Here is a 13,416-nt window from a genome sequence, read left to right on the forward strand (position 1 = left end):
CGAATCATCAATCTCGAGTTCTTTAAATGATTGCGATGAAAATTTACAGAGGACAGGATGGGCATTTGTAAGTGTATTTCCTACTCTCTGACACTGCTCACAAGTGCTGCAGATCTTCCACGCATCTTTAAAGATGGTGGGCCAATAAAAGCCACAATCAAGCACTTTTTGAGCTGTCCTTTGAGCACCTAGATGACCTCCCGGTGCGGAAGAATGACAGAACTGCAGGACTGAGTCAGTCTCATGATCAGGAATGCATCGTCTAATGACTTGATCACTGCACAATTTTCACAAGTAGGGGTCATCCCAAATAAAATGCTTAGCATCACATTTAATTTTATCTTTTTGGGCCTTAGATGCTAATGGAGGAAAAACAGAAGCAACTAAATAATTGACAATGTTAGAAAACCAGGGAGTAGAAAGAGAGTCAGTAATACTATACAATATATACAAATGATCATCCGGGAAATCATCCCGAATGGGTGAATCCGCATCAGATATACGTTCGATCCGACTCAAATGATCAGCAACAAAATTTTGTGCTCCGCTCTTATCACGGATCTCCAAGTCAAACTCTTGGAGCCAGAGCATCCATCAGATCAACCTAGGCTTAGAATCAGCCTTCTTCAGCAAGTACTTTAGAGCTGCATGGTCAGTATAAACAATAATGCGGGTACCAAGCAAATAAGATCGAAATTTTTCAAGAGCAAAAACTATGGCTAGAAGTTCTTTCTCAATAGTAGTATAATTCGCTTGGGCAGCATCTAAAGACCTAGAAGCATAATACATCACCCTGGGCAATTTATCAATTTTCTGAGCAAGGACAACCCCCAATGCATAATTTGATGCATCACACATAAGCTCAAAAGGGGCTGTCCAGTCGAGTGCCTGGATGATGGGGGTGGTAGTCAGCGCTCTTTTGAGGCAATCAAAAGCCTCTTTGCATTTGTCATTAAAGTCAAACTCCACCTCCTTTTGCAACAAGTTGGATAGTGGAAGGGCTACTTTGCTAAAATCTCTTATAAAGCGTCTGTAGAATCCTGCATGACCAAGAAAAGATTGCACCTCTCGTACACAAGAGGGGTAAGGCAATTGTGAAGTAACAGAAATTTTTGCAGGATCTACTTCAATACCATTATTGGAAATAATGTGGCCTAAAACTATACATTGTTCAACCATAAAATGACATTTTTCAAAATTTAGAACAAGATTAGTTTCGATGCATCTATTCAAAACTTTTTCCATACTATCCAAACAACCATCAAAAGAGGATCCATATACAGTGAAATCATCCATAAACACCTCTATGCAATTTTCTAAGAAATCACTGAAAATACTAATCATGCACCACTGGAAGGTACCAGGGGCATTGCACAGGCCGAAAGGCATCCTCCTATAGGCAAAAGTGCCGAAGAGGCAGGTGAATATGGTCTTTTCCTGATCCTCAGAAGCAATAGTAATTTTCATATAACCAGAAAAACCATCAAGGAAACAGTAGTGAGAATTACCTGCCAGGCGTTCAAGCATCTGGTCAATGAATGGCAGGGGAAAATGGTCCTTTTTGGTAACCTGGTTCAGCCTCCTATAGTCGATGCAGACTCTCCAACTATTCTGCACCCGAGTAGGAATCAGTTCCTCCTTCTCATTTTTTATCACTGTGAGGCCGGTTTTCTTCGGGACTACCTGGACGGGACTCACCCATTGGCTGTCAGAGATAGGATAGATGATTCTAGCTTGCAAAAGCTTGGTTATCTCCTTCTTCACTACATCAAGAATCACCGGGTTGAGTCTTCTCTGTGGTTGTCTTACTGGTTTAGCTCCATCCTCTAAATTTATTCGATGCATACATGTGGATGGGCTAATACCAGGAATGTCCGCCAAGGTCCAGCCTATAGCCTTCTTATGCTTCTTGAGAACAGACAACAACTTCTCCTCTTGCTCATTAGCAAGGGAGACAGATATAATTACTGGAAAACTTTTGCTATCATCCAAGTAAGCATAATTTAAATTTGATGGCAGAGGCTTCAATTCTGGTGTGGCTGGCTGGATAGTGGTAGAAGGAGATGGTTTCTCATCCTGTACCTCATAAAGAAAGTTAGAGGTATGTGTACTTCCTGAAACATGGTTAGTCCTATCTGACTCTATAAAATCAATCTCGAGAGGTAAAACACCATCTCCACCAGACATGCAATCACACCAGACATGCAATCAATATCAATTTCAGATTCACTCTCAGCATCAAATTCAGACATATGATCAAGTAAAATTTCAGACTCAATGCATGAAGAGTGAGAGGCATGCAGATTAGAATAAAGATCAGTCATGTATTCATCAACTACATGGTCAATTATTTCAGCACGAAATATAGAAAGATCTTCAGATGGGTGTTTCATAGCATCCAGAATATTAAAATGAACAGTTATATCACCAAACTCCATGGATAGTGTGCCTGCATATACATCTATCTTAGTTCTAGCAATTTTCATAAAGGGTATGCCTAGAGTGATGGGAACTGATCCTTGAGAAAATCCATCCTCCATATTCAAAATATAAAAATCAACAGGGAAAATCAGTTCACCAACTCTAACTAAGACATCTTCAATGAAACCAACAGGATAGGCAACACTTCTATTAGCTAAATGAATTACCACATCAGTTGAATGCAGGGGACCTAGAGTTAGAGAATTAAAAATAGACAGAGGCATAACACTAACAGAAGCTCCTAAATCTAGCATGGCATTGTCAAACTTACTATTCCCTATAATACATGGTATGTTAAATGTACTTGGATCTTTACATTTTTCAGGAATTTGGGGGACAGATTTACCAATCAATGCGGAGACATTTCTGCCCATGCTAATTCGTTCACTTCCTTTAAGCTTCCGCTTATTAGTGCACAACTCCTTCAAGAATTTAGCATATCTTGGAATTTTCTTTATTTCATCCAGCAGAGGTATGTTTACCTTTACTTTTCTAAATGTTTCCAAGATCTCTTTCTCTGCCTCTTCCATTTCTTTGTTGGGAACTTCTTTTGGAGGGAATGGAAGAGGGATGTGCTGCTTCTGCAAATCAAAATTACCAGTGGAAGATTCACCTACACAGAAATTGTTAGGTAAATTTTTGACATCACCTTTTTCTGGAGTAGAGTGAAGTTGGGCAGGTTCATTTGCAGATGAGAAAGGTGCTACGGGTTGAGGTCCCTGACACTGCTTTCCTGACCTCAATGAAATGTCACTGACATTTTTGGGATTTTGGACAAATTGAGAGGGCAGCTTGTCAGAATTCTGGGACTGTTGTTGATTTAATTGTGTAGCCAATTGTCCCATCTGATTAGTTAAGCTCTGAATGGAGGCTCTAGTCTCTTGTTTAAACTGCATGTTTTGCATAGTCATTTGTCGCACAAGTTCTTCAAGGGAAGGTTGCGGAGGAGCCTCAACTGTTTGTTGTTTCTGGGCTGTTGCTGTTGTTGGATTGGTGGAGGAATGTATGGTCTGCTTGGGCCAGCAGCATTTTGGAAGGAAGGAGCAGGTTGCTGTTGTTGTTGTTGAGGGCTAGACCATCTGAGATTAGGGTGATTCCTCCATCCAGGATTGTATCTGTTGTTGGAGAGGTCATAATTGTTCTGTTGTGGTTGATTTTGCTGCTGAGGTTGAGGAGGTCTATTGTAAATGTTTGCAGCATAAGCTTCAGGCTGCTCAATTGTTCCAGGTTGCTGCATGGTAGGGCAAAGGTCTATATGGTGGTCAGCAGAGGAGCATAAACCACAGACTCTTGTGACAGGTACAAATTTCTGATTCAAGGCCAGCTCGGTTACCAAGTTAACCAATGCATCTAGTTTGCCTTCAAGCTTCTTAGTTTTAGATGATGCAGTTGAGTTTGTAGCTACCTCATGCACTCCTCTAATGACTATAGCATCATTTCTGGTGCTAAACTGCTGGGAGTTGGAAGCCATCTTCTCAATTAAATTTCTGGCTTCAGCAAGAGTCATGTCTCCAAGGGATCCACCACTGGTAGCATCTATCGTACTTCTCTCCATATTACTGAGTCCTTCATAAAAATATTGGACAAGAAGCTGCTCCGAAATATGATGGTGAGGGCAACTGGCACATAGTTTTTTAAATCTCTCCCAGTATTCATATAGACTCTCTCCACTGAGTTGTCTAATACCTAAGATATCCTTCCTGATGGCCGTGGTCCTGGAAGCAGGAAATTTTTTTTCTAAGAATACACTCTTAAGGTCATCCCAGCTCGTGATGGACCTTGGAGCAAGGTAATACAGCCAGTCCTTTGCCACTCCCTCTAAAGAATGAGGAAAAGCCTTCAGAAATATATGATTCTCTTGGACATCTAGGGGTTTCATGGTGGAGCAGACAATATGAAATTCTTTCAGATTTTTGTGCGGGTCTTCACCTGCAAGGCCATGAAACTTTGGAAGCAAATGGATCAGTCCAGTTTTAAGAACATATGGGACATCCTCATCAGTGTATTGGATGCATAAGCTTTCGTAGGTGAAATCAGGTGTAGCCATTTCCCTCAGAGTCCTCTCACGGGGTGGAGGTTGTGCCATGTTCTCAGAATGTTCAAAATCAGAATGCTCAAAATTATAATGCTCAAAATCAGGATGTTCAAAATCACCAATAACAGAATGCACAGACTCACCAGTAATGGAATGCTTAGGATGATCAAAAGGTACAAAATGATGCCTAACTAATCTATGAAATGTCCTATCTATCTTAGGATCAAAGGGTTGTAAGCCAGATGGATTGCCTCTAGTCATACACTACATTCAGCATGCACAACTAGTTGCCTTGTCATGTAAATAAAGGTGTAGGTTTGAACTACAACTACCCTCAAATGATATCCAAATGACTTGAAATTTTGTGAGCAACCTTACAAAATGATGAGAAGATAGCACATAAAATTTCAAACAAAAATTCAAAGTCTAACTATGGAAGCTAAAACTTGTAGGTCGAGAAAAATAAGTGAATAAAACTTGAAAAATAAAAAACTTTTGACAGAATCACTTTTTGTGGACGATGGAGACCTCAACCGACCTATGGCAGGCTGCCATGGCATAGGAAAATTTTTTCTACCCCAAATACATATATAATATTTGCGATTCTGATAACCAGAGCAAAAGTTATGGCCATTTGAAGTTTTGACAAAAACAAAATTTGCTACTTTTTTGGAACTTTCAAATCTGACCAAACTAAAGGCTCTAGCTATTTTCCCACAAAATATAGATTAAAAGAAGTTACCACAAAAAAATTCAGCCAAAGATAACAACTCTAGCTACTAAAACAAAAAATCCCAAATAATTCAACATGGGTGGTTGCTAAAATCCGTCGCTACATGATTTCTACTACTACTCTGTTTTGCCACAAGCAAAAGTGGTCGCTAAGTTCGTCACAAAACACTATTCATTGCAAAACACCTAAAACTGAAACAGGGGAAGTGCTTAACAGAAAAACTAAAACAGAACACACACTAAACAAAATACCAGGACACTAAACAACACTAACACACATACTAACACAACATTAACAATTAAACATAAAACACGAAATAATTAAACACTAACACGACACTAGCTATTATGAACCTTTGGACACTGCTCCCCGGCAACGGCACCAAATTTGATCGAAGCCATACCCGAATCAAATAAACATGAAAATGCAGGGACTAGGAAGTGATCCTAGGTCATTTCCCAACGAGCAATGATAAACCAAATGTTCATAATATACTTGCAGTAACAGTTACGATTGAGGGAGGGGGGTTGTTTGTTTTGTGATTTAAAGAAAAGAACAAGTAAACTGGAATACGAAACTAATAATATTAAAAACGGGCTATTTCCTTTGATTCAGAAGCCATTCTCTTGTCCTGGGTTATGGAGAATTCGTCCCTAACAGTTAACCACTTAATCCAACCCTATTTCAATTTACTAAGCGAAAATCAACTTAGGGTTGTCAATACGTGATTAGGCAACACATACACCAGTTAACCCTTCGTCCATTAAGCATGAACGCAAGTTAGGCTCAGAGGCAATTAATCGAACACGAAGCGTGCACAGATTAATATTAACGAATGTGGGTTAACTGGTGAAGGGAAAACTGCCAGTAAGCCACATTATAAACAAAACCTCGAAGGGAGTTGAGTTTTCTCCTCAAAAGGAAACAACACCAAAATATTTAGCCTTCCATAGATTCAAACAGAAAACGTAAATGAAACTAAAAGCAGAAACGTAAATGAAACAGAAAGGTAAATGAAAGCAGAAGAAGAAACAAGAACGAAATTGTAATTAGAAGCAGAAAATGGAAAATTGCATTACGTGAACAATAGCTTTAGAACAGAAAAACGTTAAACCCTAAACAATGCTTTGAATACTGAATAGCCTAATAGAATAGCTTTGCACGAATCCCAAGGCTACTATTTAAAAAGAGACACTCAAAGTAACTGGGCCCTATTACATTATTTTGGCCCAAAACGAAATAAACACTGAACCACATAAAATAAAATTGCAATCTCCTAATTAGAAATTAACTAAAGTAAGCGCTGCTTTATTTGCCCTCTTCAAGTCCACAACCAAAATCCGGATTAAGCCCAATGTTTCATTAATTCCTGAAATTAGATTAAAAACATCAAATTAGCTGAATAAGCCCAAATAATAAAACTGCCAAATTAATTTGACAATTAAGACTAACCAATAATTAAAATGGTGCAAAAAGGGTTTAAGAAATAGAAGAAAATGATGGCACATTACAGGGTATCGAGCTACCGCCAAGAAACCAGCGTCGAACTGGTTTTTCACCTCCTCCTTTATCTTCAGTGACATTTTGGGTTTCATTCTCCTTAGCTTTTGTTTCACCGGAGAATGACCGGAGTTCAAAGGTAACCTGTTCTGCACAATGTCGTGGCTTAAACCAGGCATGTCTTGGTACGACCAGGCAAAGACGTCTTGGTATTCCCTCAATAGGGCCAGTAATTCCTCACGGATGGGGGGGGGGTCATACCTGTGCCTACTTTTACTTCCTTCTATTCACTGTCGACACCTAAGTCTATGAGCTTTGAATCTTCTTGATGCGGCCTCATCTCTCGATCCTCCTGAGCAATTATCCTCTCTAGCTCTGGGGGAAGTCCTACATCTTCGTCTTCTTCATCCTCCGTCTGACTCGCTTCTTTCTCTTAAATGACGGTCAGGTCCCCGGTATTAGTACTTTCTATTAAGTGTAACAAGGAAATAAACATGCAAATGAATGAGAATGGGTGGAGGCGCAAGAACAGATGAAGAAAGATCTTTATATTATAACTTTCAAGAACAAAAGATATAATGCTTTAACAAAAGGAAACCCTAAAGTCTAGGCCCAACCGTAGAGTTTAAAGCTAAAAAGGTTACATTATGCTTGTCGTGTAAACCTCTAGGCATTCCGCTACCCGCCAATTCCCTAGTTGGAAGACGGGAGGGCATGGCTGTACCAAATTCGACCTCCTCAGGGAGTCCTCATCGCATATCGCGGTGACTTGTCCTTCACGTCTTAAACCCACACTCACGAAGCTTCTACTGATGTGGCACGGTGGAACCTCTTTGGCTTGTTATCCTGACCGCGGGCCTTGGCCTTTGTTCCTCCTTTCCGAGATGTTTTTCCTTACGTCAGCCTGCGTAGGTTTATAGCCTAACCCAAATTTCCCATGATTTCCTCTGACACTTACTAGGCCGGCCCTGCCGCCGTTGTCCTGGCCCAAACCCATTTCGGGCTCGTAGCCGTGCCCCAACATCACCCGGGCCACCATCATTACCGCGCCAGACAGGCAGGGTTGCCTTGGGAGGTAATCTACGGAAGCGATGCTTACCACCTCAAAGGATTGGAAAGCCATTTCCAATGACTCCTCTGCAACTTCCACATACGGCATAGAGGAAGAACAACTTACCAGAAAATCTTCCTCACCTGATACTATGACCAAATGTCCTTCCACTACAAACTTCAGCTTTTGGTGGAATGTGGAGGGGACGACTCCCACTGAGTGGATCCATGGACGCCCCAACAAACAGCTGTAGGCTAGATTGATCTTGTTTTACTTGGGTTACTTGTGTTACTTGGTAAAGCTACTTCAGTGAATAGGTGTCTGGTTTGAAAAGAGATGTGTTGACTATCAACAGGTATGTAAACTAACTATTCAAAGGAAAATCACGTGAGTAATTATGTGTAAAGACAAGTAGACAACACGTTGGTCTTCCTATTAGGTGCCTGATGTTAAAAGGATATTCTCTACTTAAAAATGCTCATGTGTTCTATGATGTCTCCTGAAATACTAAACTCTGATTCCTCATGATAGTCTAGCCTAATCCTGATCAAGCATCATCCTCGGATTCCTCTTGTTGGACTAAACTCAACTAGAACCGCATTAAGACAAACATACAAACAACTATGTCACCGTACCCTGATCCCTGGTGATAATATGATAAACTAGCCCTGTCCTATCAAGTTCTAAGAATCAGACCGGTTTCCACTATTGAATGATCCTAACAACACATGCATCTACGTGATCAAGGCAAAGACATGCTAAAATGAAGTTCTGATAGCACAGTGAACACACAAAACATCATTAAATAGATATACATGTATTTACATCAAGTACCTACACGGAAGAAACAACAGAGGATTTAGCCTTCCATAACTGGGAAGCTTCCTTTACAACAAAGACAAGAGAACGATGAAGGATTGAAGAAATACAAGCAGTGGGGATGTCTCCTCCACCTCTAGAACCTCACAATCACTCATAAACTCATCTCAAGCTCTCAGGACGACTTCCTCTTCAAGCTTCGGTCTCTGTAGGTCTTCGCACAGTAAAATCTCTCAACTCTTTGGATTCAGACCCTTCCCTCTCTAGAATCACTCACATGCAGAAGTTCCTCAAGAAAATGGCCAAAATCCCTTCCAAAATTTGATTCAGAATTAAATAGGTGGCTTTGTTTGTGCTTGCACGCTTAGCGCAACTCTTAACCACTTAGTGCGTATTAGTGAATTTCGGCTTAGCGCATGCTTTTTTTGCTCAACGGATGGACTGAAGCAGTGCGCTTAGCAGGATGACCCTTCGCTCAGCGAACATGCACAACTCATCCTTCTTCCATATTCTTCTCCGCACTCAACTGAGGAGTGTTGCGCTCAGCGGTTGGCTCGCTAAGCCAGCAGATTGGCTTAGCGAGAGGATGAAAATCAGCACTTCACAACTTACCTAATTAACCTGATATTGAGAGAAAATGATTACTAAACACACAAAATGGAACTACTAAGTATTTATTACCTATTGTCATACCCTAATTTTGTCCAGGGACTATTGCTTGATGGCATGCAACCTTTGATTGACCGCTTCGAAGTACTTAGCACCCTTTGTTGCACAATATGTGAAGTCCCGAGACGCACCGGAAATCAAAAGAAAGCATGGTTACGCGATCCGTGAAATTCCGTAATGTGGCGGAAACCAAAAGGAAGTATTGTTACGCAATCCGTGAGTTTCTGTAACTTCTTCGAAAGCTAAAAAAGAGTAAATATATGATTCATAAGGTTCCGTAGCCTTACAGAAGAAAATAAGTATCGTTACGAAAGTCGTAAAGTTTCGTAACGTTACAGAAAAAGAATCACAAAAAAAAAAGAAAATGGGGGTGCATTTAGTAAAAAAGGGGGTGTAAATAGCAATCAGGCCCTCTTGGGCCTTCCAGTTTCTTCCTCCAGAAGGCGGTTGCTTCTGGAGGAAGCAACCTGGCTCGCCTGGGCGAGCTGGGTGGCAAGCTCCTCCCCTATTTTGCTATAAATAGGGGGAGGAATGCAGAAGGAAGGGGTTCAGCCTTCTTGGCACTTCGTATTCTCTTAAAATTGCTGAGGAAAATTGTTTCCGTGAAGAAAATCCAAGCCGAGGCACTTCTGTAACATTTCTGTGGGTAATTACGCGAAGATTTTCAACCGTTCTTTGACATTCATCGTTCGTTCTTCGTTTTCTTCGGTCTTCAACTGGTAAGTACCCCAAACCGAGCTTTTCAATTCATTCTATGTACCCGTGGTGGTCCCCATTTGTTTCATGTACTTTTATTCTCGTTTTCATTTACTTTTCGTACCCCCTTTTGACGTGCTTCAGTCATTTATTTAAGTCATTTCTCGCCTAATCAAAAAATAAAATAAATTTCCACCGATCATTTGATTTGTAATACCCATTAATTTCTGTTAAAATGAATTTCGACCGTTCGGTCGTGCCGTAACCACGTTGGAAATCAAAAAAGAGGTAAAATAATAATATAATAATCAAAAATACCTTTTAGTAAAATGAAGCGAAAAAAATCAATCGGACGTTTTCTCTTAGGGATTTCTCATTCTTAATTGAATTGACTAATAACTAAAGTGAAACTAAGGCTAAAATCAACCCGCCTAGTCAAGCTCGTCCACAAAAAAGTCACTAAAAAGGGATTTGAAAGTTTATTATCTCAGTTTTCCTTACCAAGTAAATGGATCATTTTTAAGGTCCAACGCCTTAAAATGATCACCTTTCAAGTAAAAAGAATTGCTTGATTCACTCTTACGAAAGAACTACGTAGGTCTGATTTCCTCTTCGATGGAGGGTACGTAGGAGCGAAAGCCCTGATTTTGTCGACCTCAAAAATAAAAAAGAAACAAAAGGTAAGATAACACAATTTCACAATTCTAAAAAATACGTTGTTGTCCTTTGAGACAAACGTGAGAGGTGCTAATACCTTCCTCAAACGTAAATACAACTCCCGAACTTAGAATTTTCGTTTTGACTGGTTTCCTTCAGTTTTTCCGACATTTTCCACAAATAAACGTTGGTGGCGACTCCATGCATTTTCCTCCTTTGGAAAGCGCACCCGTGAGCCTCGCCTCGCTCGCCCGCAAAAGGGCATGTTGCGTCACCTATCTTTAACAAAAAGTAATTAAAACACTACAAAATAACCATAAATTGGAGGAGTTTGTTACAATTTATGCAAGTTTTATACACAAAAGTTTTTCGTATTTATCGACTAACAAGTCCCCCAAATTTATAGTTTTGCTTGTCGTCAAGCAAAATAAAGAACAACTCACTGGTCCCCAAGTGACAATAACCTGCAATGACTATGTACAAAGGTGTATGCAACAAAAGTTATTGATTGCATGATAAGAGAATGAAGCAAAGTGCCCTCATCACTTGTCTTTCATAAAGTATGCAGTTATTCAAAGACAAGAATAAAATGTAACCTGTACAATTAGATGAAGTTAGGCATAAGACAAATATCAAGGAAAGCAGCTTATACCACTGTCTCACGGTTTCTGTTTCACTCAAGCACAGGTGTTTAAGCTATTCATTAATAACAGCTAGCAAAAGGTTCGATCTTTGAACTTCATCTCATGTCCCCAAGTTAGAAATGCATTAATAGAATCAAAAGGACTTTCACAGGCTTGTAGTGAGGCTTGGCTACAAAAAATCATTGGTTTTCTAGGATTCAAAGGCTTAGATTTTAGGAGAGAATAAATCCTAGATTTATCCAAATGTTTTTTTTCTCAATGCAATTAGCTTACTCACTAGCCTTTCACTTTAATTTGCTTTTGACCTTATTACAACAACACACATTTTCTTTTTTCTTTTTTTTTAACATAACTTATTTGTTATGTGTGCTGATGCTTTGCCTTTTTACTTTACAACCCAATCAACTCCACTCCCCTAAATTTGGGGTAAATTTTCCTTGAATCATATGCTCTCTTAGAATCTAAACAAGGTACTAGAGATAATCATTTAAGTTTAGGGTTCAATTTTGACAAAATCATTTAGCTCACAAAGGGTGCAAAGGATACAATTATCATTCAAGGTAAGCTTTTTGGTCAATTGGCTTGTATATACACTATCATGGCCATCATCATGTCCTTATTCATACATTTCATTCTAAATTTCAGAGATTGATGCAAAGACCATTACTCAAAGCTAGTCGTTCACTCACAGTTTATGTTCAGACTCTCACCGATTATGGTTCAAGCTTTTCTTTCTCAATCAATTTGTCTACTAACTAACATTTCTAATTGCAAGTTCACGTTATTGTTCTTTCTTTGTCTAACATACATACTTGCTCAAACTTATGAAAATAACACAAACTTCATCATAATCATGCATTCAAACCATAATCAATTCATACACCAATTTTCATAAAAAGAGTTTCACTGCATAATCATCCAAGTCAAGTCAAACTGTTCTATATGCTTCAAAATAAGCATACCAACTAACCATAAACAAAAAACAGCAATGCATATAAACATTAACCAAAATCACTAAAAACACTATACTGAAACTATAATCATAATGATAATAACCCAAAAAGCAAAAACATCATCACGAATTTAGAATTCCTGTGATTGGTCCTGAGTATTCTGTGTCTGAACATCTTCCTCATTTGTCAGATGATGTACTGAACATCTTCCTGAGGGTAGGTCTGCCACTGGTGTAGGAGGCTCTGAAGTGGCCTCAAGAGATCTCTCAGGAGTGGCAACAGCTACCTGTCTCCCCTATGTCTCACCTGCCTCCTCCCATACAATAAATGGCTCTGGAATGGTGGCCTCAGATGACTCATCCTCCATATGCGGTGGTACTTGGGCTATGGGACCTTCATTTTCCCTGTGAAGAGAAGGCTGATTCCCAGGCCAGGCTACCATCTCCCGAAACTGATCAACTGAAGGAATGGATCCTGGAGGTGCCACAACCTGTAAACTCTGCAATAAAATGATCTATCCATGATGAATGCTCTGAAGAATGGCTTCAAAGCCCTGAGAATCCGTCTGAGTTGGAACAGAAGGAGCTACTGAAGTGGATGCTGCAGTAGGAGCTGCAGATGTGGAAGGAAGCTCAGCTGGCCTCGCCCTCGCCCTTCTAGCCCCTCGTATAGAAATTGTTAGATTGTTAGGATTCCAACAGTTCTTCCTGATGTAGGCCAAGTTAATGACCGGGCTCAAGCGCTGAAAAGTTAGGCTGTCAGAGACAACCCCTCTGGCTCTACATAGGGCGATGATTAGAGCATGAAACCCAAGTCTAGAAGTGTTAACTGGGAAATACAAGTTATCTAGCCAGAAATAAGAGCTCCTACGTTCATGTCCATGAGACTAGACCAAAGAACAACCTAGCTCTGTCCACTGTCAGATCTGAGGTATGTGATGTGGGGGCCAGGTTGGAGTATGAGAGAGCATTCCACACCTGGGCTAAAGTAGTCAAATCTTTCCGGAGAATCCTCCCAGGATAGCCCTCAGCGTTCAAGATGAACCCTCGGCCTGGTATGCATAAGGCGGCTTCAATCTCTCTGTACTCTATGGGCAGCCTATAGTATCTGGAGTATGTGGGCAAAGTCTCACCCTCTGCCAACACCACAGGTGTCTCTAAAAATGTGTTGAGGCTGTC

The sequence above is a fragment of the Glycine soja genome, chromosome 4 (genome assembly GCF_004193775.1).
Source record: "Glycine soja cultivar W05 chromosome 4, ASM419377v2, whole genome shotgun sequence".
Classification (NCBI taxonomy): domain Eukaryota; kingdom Viridiplantae; phylum Streptophyta; class Magnoliopsida; order Fabales; family Fabaceae; genus Glycine; species Glycine soja.